This window comes from Dermacentor silvarum, chromosome 7 (genome assembly GCF_013339745.2).
Source record: "Dermacentor silvarum isolate Dsil-2018 chromosome 7, BIME_Dsil_1.4, whole genome shotgun sequence".
In the NCBI taxonomy this organism is placed as follows: domain Eukaryota; kingdom Metazoa; phylum Arthropoda; class Arachnida; order Ixodida; family Ixodidae; genus Dermacentor; species Dermacentor silvarum.
Window position 1 is genome coordinate 40643215 of NC_051160.1, and position 9628 is coordinate 40652842.

Consider the following 9628-nt stretch of genomic DNA (forward strand, 5'->3'; position numbering starts at 1 on the left):
ACCTTGTGATAGACTCCCTGCATACCAAACCAGCGGTTTCATCGGCGATAAAAAAAGGGCAGCGACCCTCTAGGGAGAGATACGTACCTTATCAATTCTTTTATTTTCATAATATGGATGACGACGGATGGGGGGGGGGGGGGGAAGCCGCAGTTTCGCCCGAAAGGCGAAGCATCGATTGCGATAGCAAATTAGTAGACAGCTATATGAAGTAAGGATATTAGTTTTATCGGCCGTATAAACTTGGAGCTATTCGCTTACTAACCACATTATCAAGCATGGTGTGAGCGCGCACAGGCAAACATGAACACATCTCACTCGATGACCGCGGACACTCGCTGTCAAAACGCTGGCGTCAGGAAGCGCGGCCACAGCAGCGAGCTAAGTGACCTTCGTGCTGTGTATTGCTTCAACGCAAACTGAGCTGCGAGAACACCGCACGCACAAAGGTGTAGGCTGCCTGCAGATCACTTTCAAGATGAAACGAGAGTTACTGTGCGCAGCCGTGCAAAGTACGCAGCTGGTGCTTGAGTAGAACGCCGCCCGTCCTCCCTCCCGCGCTGCCTACCCACTCCCCTCAAGGGAAGCGGGTAGGCTGGTGCTTGCCTCCCTACCCGTTTCCCTCAAGGGAAGTGGGTAGGGAGGCAAGCTCTTAGTTACGTACTTTTTGCAATCAAGACAATCTGAAAACGTTTACTTTCACAGATAACGTGACACTCTATAGCTGCGAAGGCTTGGATAATGAAGTGGACTTAAGCAACACACTTGTGTGAGTTGTGGCCAATAAACGAAGTGTCAGTAATCAACGTTGGGCGATTATTTACGGAAGAGTCAACGTGAAACTGAGGATACCTGAAATATACGCCATTAACATAGACATAGGCCACCGCAAAAATAGATGGTCCATTAAGTGCTAGTACCTAGAGAGGAGCAACAGGAGCTATACAATCGATCAATTAATTTCTAGGATTTAGCTGACAATGAGTGCTGTCTAAGCCAGTGAAACGAATAATTTCATGACAGTGGCCCACTTTCTGTGGACGCCATTCTTACGTTGCGGAGTTCTCTGAAGTGTTGACCGAATGTGCGTCTCTCCAGAGCGGCTGCCATTTCACGCAGAAGGAAGAAGTTCGGCAGCATGTTATACTCCTGTAACACGCGAAGGCGAAAGCCTGCTGCCCACCTGGTAATGCGTCGTCTCGCATCGTCGCGTTGCTGCTTTCGCAGTTCAGCTTCTTCGGCACGTTTTCGACGCGTAGCTGCGGCTTCGCGGGCTCGTATTGCGGGGTCAGACTCGCGCCAACGACGTTTCTCTACGGCTTTACATTGCGTCCTTTTAGCAGAGGAAAACAGCACTCACGTTCGAACGCATTGGTTCTACCGCTTCGCACGTCACACCTCGTTTCTCGCCTGGCGAGCATCCTCGGCCGTATACGTACTTACGAAGCCTACTGCGCGTCCGCTAGGCCCCGGGCGAGCGTCCTCCATCGCCGTCTCTCTCGCTTCGCAGTGGACTGTCGCCACAACCGCCGCCGCCGCGTGAAGTCAGCGACGCAACATCTGTTTTTTCTTTTTTTTTATCTGCGCGCGCCTCTCGTTCCCCTCTCCACCCACCGCTCGCTCGGATGTGACGTGGTTTTTAGGGGCGGCACCTTAGGGCCGAGCCTTGTCCCTCCCTCGTCTCGCCCTGTATCTTTTTTTTTTATCTGCGCGCGCCTCTCGTTCCCCTCTCCACCCACCGCTCGCTCGGATGTGACGTGGTTTTTAGGGGCGGCACCTTAGGGCCGAGCCTTGTCCCTCCCTCGTCATCGCCAGTCGTCCGTAGCTTTGGTTTGCATGGAGTCCGCTAGGGGCGCTGCGGAGCAGAAGGGCGTTCATTCCTGATGCGCGCTCTCTTTCTCTCTCATCCGTAGCTCTGGCTTGCATGGACTCCGCTAGGGGCGCTGCGGTGCACAAGGGCGTTCGTTCCCGACACGCGCTCTCTTTCTCTCTTCAGCAATCGATGATAACGGTCGCTTCTGATAACGGCGCGCAAAAGGCGAGAGTGGCGGCTCAACTCCAAGCGGAGTCGAGGGCTCGCAAAGCTGCTGCAGCACGGCGACCCGGCATGCAGACCCGGAGCTGAGGGCTCGCAAAGCTGCAGCAGTAGGGCAACGCCGGCAAGTGGACCCGGAGCTCACGGCTCGCGAAGCTCGCGCTTGAACCGAGCATCGGCGCCACCAACCTCAGGTAGAGAACGCTTCCGGCGTTTTGCCGCCGCTTCCCGCGCTCTCGCCGCCTCTGGGTCCGCTTGCCGGCGTCGGGGGATTCACGGTTATATGAATGATCCAATGTTGCTTCACCCACTCATAATCATTCAGTTCGTGGATATGCGGTCATTTTTTTAGAGCACACATCTAAGGCGCCCGTTCTTGCGCTGAACGTCGGCGTGCCTCGGTGTCGTACTACCTCGTAACCGAGTGAACGAGCACAGCGATAGATGAAAGCGAACGCATAGCGCATCGGGTGGCCATGGCATCCGCCGCCGCGTCGGCGATATAATCTGCGCTTCCGAGAGGAGGGGGGGTTGGCAGGGTGGCATGAGGTGGGGAGGGCTATACGCTTGACCGCGGCGTCAGCTGCTGTGGTCAGCTCGTGGCACCAGCGTGTGTGACGGGGATCACTGCTCCTGCAAGGGGCGATGGCGAGCGGCTACGAATAAGGCTCGATGTGACGCTCCCCGGTTGCTGTCGCCGCGACAACACCCGCTCCCGGTTGTTGATGCCGCCGACACTGGTGGCACGGCTTCCCCGCGACGAACGGCCGCTCTCGTCGTTGGCGGATTGAAAGCGTGCGAAGAAATGCGTACTGCTGCCGCGCAAGACTGTGCGGCGACGATGGCTACGATATGGCGCCAGAGTAGCGCACGTCGTCTGTATGGAAACAAAGCGCTGCATGAGCGGAGGTCTGTCTGCGGCGGCTGCTGTCAATCGCGCCCACGAGTCACCCACGCGCTGCCTCTCGCGACCTGCCGATTAGCGAGGCAGTCGCGCCACACATCGCTCCGTTTGCAACGTGCCGCACGAGACAGATTATCCGCGCCAGCTACGCTACCTACAGCGTTCTTTTCCTAGTATAAACCGTGAACCTGTATAATCATAATTCAAAATATCGACATACGATTTGAAAGCACATGTAGAGCTGCGCCCAAATTTCGCATTAGGGAGCATCGTAATCATCGGCGAATTTTTTAAAGCGAAGTTTCGTATGGATAGGCGAAACGAAATAGTGTCTGTCCGTCACTTGTGTACAGAAAACTATCATTATCAGCACAGGCTCGAGCGTCGTCGTCTTCTTCCGCAGCTGGCTCGTTGGCACCACTCGGGTTGCGCTCGTGTCACTGCTCCCGCGTTCGTCATCTTCTTCGACAGCTGGCTCCGTTGCCGCTCATCATTCCAGCGTAGAATTTCACTTCTTTCTTGGTAATGGGAAGGCCGCGTTTACGGTGTGATGAGCCACTGCTTAAGGGGGTATGAGCCATTCATTGTCTTACGTAACGAACATATTTAATTTTTAAGCAATTTAATTTCGAAGAATCGCAAGCGGCCATGGCGGGAGAATGCTGCTAAACACGCCGCCGAGCGAACGCGATACATCGAACGCAAGCGACGACTGCGGACGGCGAGCAAACCGTCAGGGATGGCGTTCTCTCCGTCGCAGCCGAACATCTGTGCAACCTCATTAGGAAACACAAAGATGGAACCAATAATTGCGAAATACTTTAATGAACCGTTGGGATTAAAGCTGTCATAATGCAACTTCATTAAAAAACGCAAAGACGTAACGAATAATTGATAAATACTTTAATAAACCGTCGGGATTAAACCTGTCATAACCATCGGGGTCGCATGTTTCAGCTTCGCTGGTTAACCATCTGTACGGAGTGCTTTGGCGGTGATTTTTTTTTTACCACTCAACAAGGCGCCGCGTTTTTTTCAAGGCCATCAAGGAAAAAATATCCGCAAAGAACCACTTAAGGTTCTTCATACAACGATAGGACGCAACACATCAAGGAAAAAATACAGGTGAAAGGAAAGAGCGTTCGAAGAACGCTCTTTCCTTTCACCTGTATTTTTTCCTTGATGTGTTGCGTCCTATCGTTGTATGAAGAATGTACCAACTAGCCCAACGACAAGTTTTATTAACCACTTAAGGCTTTCGCCTTAAAAAGTCACCCAAAATGATCGACGAGGAAAACGGCTCTCGCATATCCCATCAATTGTGGTCTTCCCTTCTGTGCCTCCTATGGCAAATGGGGCGGCAACTTAACGGGTATGCCTGCCGGGAGATTTTAATGACGCGTTTTGCTGCGGCTTCGGCGAAGGGCCATTCAACGGTGAGGAGAGACCCTTTGCGTTGAAGTGCCTGACGGGGACCGCATAAATACGCAGTTTATCGTGTGGACAAAGCAAGAGTTGAGAGGTAGAGAGAGAAAAAGGTAAATGAAAGGCGGGGAGGTTAAACCGGACTGAGGCCGCCAGGCTACCCTGCACTGGGGAAGGGGAGGAAAATATTAAGAGAGGGAGAAACAGGGAGCAGGGGGAAAAAGAAAGGGAGGGTTTTAGTGACTTCGTAACATGGAGGAAAGAAAACCGGGAACCAAACGTTCTCGGCCAAAACGCGGTGTCTCAGAGGTCACGTGTTGGGCCTATACTGAGAGGGAAAAAAAAAACGGAGGGAATGGCGTCAAGGAAACTTGGCTTGCCAAGGCTGGCTGCGCGGCATAATGCTCTCTCATAGCTTATTTTCTTCATGCATGCTTCGTAACATCGCTTGGCCTTGGGAGATACCGAAATGCTAACCCTTGTCCAGAAAGCAGCTGACAAGCTGTAAGAAGATTATTTAAATAGAAAGTTGTAATCCACTGGAAAAAGTCGCAGGTAGGTGTACTGTAACAGAAATGTTACGAAGGCAACTTTTTTCAGTGGCACTTACTTCAACAAGGTACAATAATTAATTTTGTACGTCGCGTGTAGGGGTGCGTTTTGGGGGACGTGTATTGCACACATCGCATAACATTCCTCGTCGTTTTCGTTTACAGTTATATTTAGGTGTACCTACAGGCAAACCTCTGCAGCTTCCATTGAAGAACGTCCACCTTTCTCTTTCCCTCTGGCAGGTGTTACATTCCCAAATGACAAAACTTGTACCTATGTAAACGCCACATTTTCTCATGCGTTACAACTTCTATTTTCATAAGCATTTAGGAGGTGTTAATGGTTGAAGGGCAGGTCTCTCTTAACGAACATTCGAGCGTGGGAGCTATAGCGTTTTGCTAGTGACAGTAAACCTTAGTGACACTTGTGTACATCGTGCAACTAACCTGTCTGGAGTGCGGAAATGATATAGTGATAGATAACAAATAGATGGAACAATTTTATCGACATCCTTTTAAACAGCGGAGCTGTTTATGCCGAGCGTAATCTGTCTGTCGTAGACTTTGTCGTAGAGTGCCGCAAAACTGCTTTCTTTATGCGCATGCGCTGTCACACGAGTCATTACTGCAAATGGGACGGCTGGCTCTGGTGCTGAATTATATTGTGACGATGGATCGAGTTTCTTTACAAGATGAAGAACGCAAAGGTATCGTCCAGCGAAAACAGTTCATGGCGTCGCACGCGAGACAGCCCCGCTTCGTTCTCGTCTTCATCCAGACTCCGCTCGCACGTTTGAATATTATAGCAAGACACATTGGGCGATAAAGCGCCGCCTTTGTGCTACTTCCAGATGACATGGGGTGCCTTTCGTGTGCCATAGCCTAAACGATAAGCTCGAGCAGCGCTAAACTACATGAAGAACTAGACACTAGAGTAATGAGTGCCCTCCCAGTCGTTCAGACGTAACAGAAGCGACGTACCTCGAACCAGCGCAGCCTCCGTTTGTCTGCGCTGACGGACACCGTAGTTGACAGTTCCCGGGCTATGATACAGAAGTCTGCAAAGCGCTGTACTTCGAAGCACGCGCAGGCCATTAGGCAGACCCGGCTTTCGCCTGCGTGATTAGAGTCAAACGATTTGTTGACTTACCTTTCACCTGAACACGCATACAACTTTCTCGATAACGATGCGTCGTTGTGAATATTGACGTCGACGTGCTCGAGTGCCGTGATAGTTTCCAGTATAAGCGATCACGAACGCTGTTTAGTACGCCAAAAGGGAAGGCATGTGCTCTGGGCTTGTTGACACCAGCGAGTGCTTATCCAACAGTGCAAAGCATTCATGTTTTGGTAACGGAAATCGATATTAGTAAGGCTGGTGCAGTTCAATTTTAGACAGGCGCGCTACGCTCGTGGCAGATGCGCTGCAACGCGGTAGTATACGTCGTCTCCAACATGCGATGGATGCTGCACATCTTGAGTACAAAGTCCCCGTGGGCTTCCACGGCAGTAATGAAACGTTCCACGTTTGACTTAATTTCTGAAAGCTCTGTCACTCTACAATGTTGCAACTTCCCTCATTTTATGACCGCGAGTGGAGTGACAAACGCATTTTATTGGATGCGTGAGTCTACTTCATCTTGATCCTCCATAACAAGTTGTAAGCAAATTGTAAATATGACAAAAGTGGATGATCCTAAAAATAACTTGGGGAGAACTACCTTTGTTTTCATGGGACACCGACATGCCAAGGAACAGTGGTCTGCGAGAAATTGTGCACATTTTTTTTAGCAAACAACACGTGAGTGTCTTTACGGGACCAGTTTAGGATTTAACAAATCGGACCAACTATGCGGTACCCCTATTTGTCGTTGCATCAAGTTCATGTACTTCGTGATCCTTCGTGCACTACAGAGTCAGGATGTATTCTTATTTCTGCCCTAGTTGGTGTGATAAACGGGTACTTGAAAGGTTTTGATCTGCTATTTGAATATATTACAAACATTTATTGACATTCTATATAATTCATACTTAGTTTCAATGGCCTTCAGTAATCTTTCTCTATGAAAGTCTGTTGAAAATGTATATGTGCTTTTTGTCGAGCCAGGAGCGTCACTCGATCCAACATTCCGACAAGTGGACTTGTCTTCGCCCTGAAGAAGGCAAGTCCACTTTGTTGACGTTCCTTGTTCAACTACTGTTTGTCACTTGAAGCTTTCATTTTCCTGTGGTCTTCCGTTTTGTTTGGATCTGTACTTTTGGAATATGAAGGAGATTTATTTTCGAGAATTCGTAGTTTGAGAAGGCAGGCTGAGCAGACACGAAAAGGAGACGTACGAAACGAAAAACAGCAACGCCTGCTATAAAGTGCGAGGTCGCCCTGTGGAGGAAGAAATGGAAAATGTAGGAAGTATCAGCGCGTGTTCCGAGGAAAGTAGGGTAAACACGCCAGCTGTGGACACGCATGTTCGCTATCGAAAAATATTTGTACAGGCGTGATCATTCTTCTTTTCGAACCGACATCCTTTGATTGGGAACACATGCGTCTGTGGTTGACAAGTTGGCGCCGCTTTACAGTGTGTGCAAATGGTTTTTTTTTCTTTCTGAGGCAATGCAACCTTTCAGTTTATAGCCAGTGTTTGCATTGTCCTTCTCATTCGTGCTGTGTGTTTAAGAAAGAGAGAGAGAGAGAGAGAAGTTTAATGATGCTAAATGCAGAGAGGTCGGCCTGAGGTAAATTCCTCTAGCCAGTTACTCGGCGTTGGGGGAAGGGGAAGAGGGAAAGAAAGAGGGAAGAAAGAGGCGCATGATGGGTGACAATCCTTTTATTGGCAGAAACACTTCTTACCGGTGGGTATGTCACCGCGTCCGCATGTCTTTCCTATCTGAGGGGTCATGCTGCGACATCATAAGTCCACCACCGGTCGGTCGGGGAGCCCAGCCGAGTCCAGGCCGGTGGCGGTGGCGGGTGCACTACCACCATCATAAAGACAATCATCATTATCAGCAGTTTGCTTTATATCTCCACACAAGGGGGAATCTGCTAGAATGCATCTTAAACTTTCTACAGACACTTACCACACCATGTGACGTTCTGCGAGGTGGCCCGTCGTACCAGATATATTAAACTGGAGAGAACTCCCCAGGCTGGAGAAAACATCTCCGTCCTTAATCAAAAACTTCGGGCACAGTATTTCACTGAAGCATGTCCTAGATGTACGCCACGATATAAAGTGACTTGCACAGAGTCCCCGGGCGAATCGCTCTGCTTGAACACGTGGATCCTGCCATCTTTTGTAGATCGTTATTTCCGTTTCTTACGCCCGGGACGTCGAGTAACGGAAAGCTCCGCTGATTAACCGGAGGCTGTTTTCCGCGCAGTTCTGGGCCGCGTTTTCAGCCCCCACCGTTTCCAGCCACTCAATTATTCCTCCCCCGCACTACTTTTCAAGGCTGTTTGCACTTCGCTGAGCCCTCACGCGAAGCGCGCAGGGCGCACGTCAGAAGCACGTGTCAACACTGCGTTTACAGAAACTGAATTAATTAGCCAGGCCCTGCCACTCCCTCGAGTAAGCTAGGCGTGCTCCGGTTTTGAACTGAAGCGAAAGAGTGCCGTGCGGATGGTTACAAAATTAATAACGCTCAGTTCTTGAGAAATGTTTGTTTCGGCAAGTAATAACGGGAGAACCTCCGGAGAAGGATCTGTGCGGCGGCGGTTCCTTTGAAAGCGGAGTACTGACGCAAGCAAGCGCCTCTTATCGTATGTAACGTGTGTGTCACTTGAATAATAGTTTGATAGCTGAGGGGGTGGTTCATTATTGACTGCCTCGCCTCTGTACAAAGACGAAAAGAACCAATTTATTACCATATTCGACGAACTAGTTCGAATATTGAGTATATTCAGCATCGAGGGCTGCTTACAGTAGAACATGAAGGTGGGACGTGGAAATACAATCAGTTAATAATGAATCCTAATTAATAATGAAGCGACAATAAAAGTTGGTAACGCTAGTTCACGCGGATCAAGTGGCCGCTAGTCTATAAAATAAGAGCAGTCTGTTAAAAAATATCACTGTACCATTATATAATGTTTCCCTGAATTTCCATGGCAAATTATTTTCTATGTTTATTTATACGGTAGTAGCTGGCAGGCCGCTAGAAAACTGAACGACCACTTTAATGTTTGCTTGACAATGCCGCGGATGTTGGTGACCCGGACATTGTCGCCACACGGTCACTTTAGTTACATTCGTTGAACATCGGTTAAATAGACGATCTTTTGATCTACTATTTAAGAAGTTCGTGCAATCGTGCCTGGAAGAGATATAGCTTCTTAACTAATGCACACATTACCAGTGAGCTTGTTTTAAATGAAGATTTATCTCGCGCATCTGGCGCGAGTAATTAGATGTGCACGGCAAGGTCAAAGGTTCCTTCACAAGCACGATACGCACAAGTTGGAAAACTTCTTCTAGAAGTTTCATAGAAAGCAAAATAAATAAATAAATAAATAAATAAATAAATAAATAAATAAATAAATAAATAAATAAATAATAAATAAATAAATAAATAAATAAATAAATAAATAAATAAATAAATTCGAGATCGCTAAACATTCCTTTCATCTGCGACTCTAACATTTATGCATTGTTTCAAAAGTAGAAATGCAAGCGTAGGTACATTGGTTTCTCGTGATATAGCCAGGGGAATTAT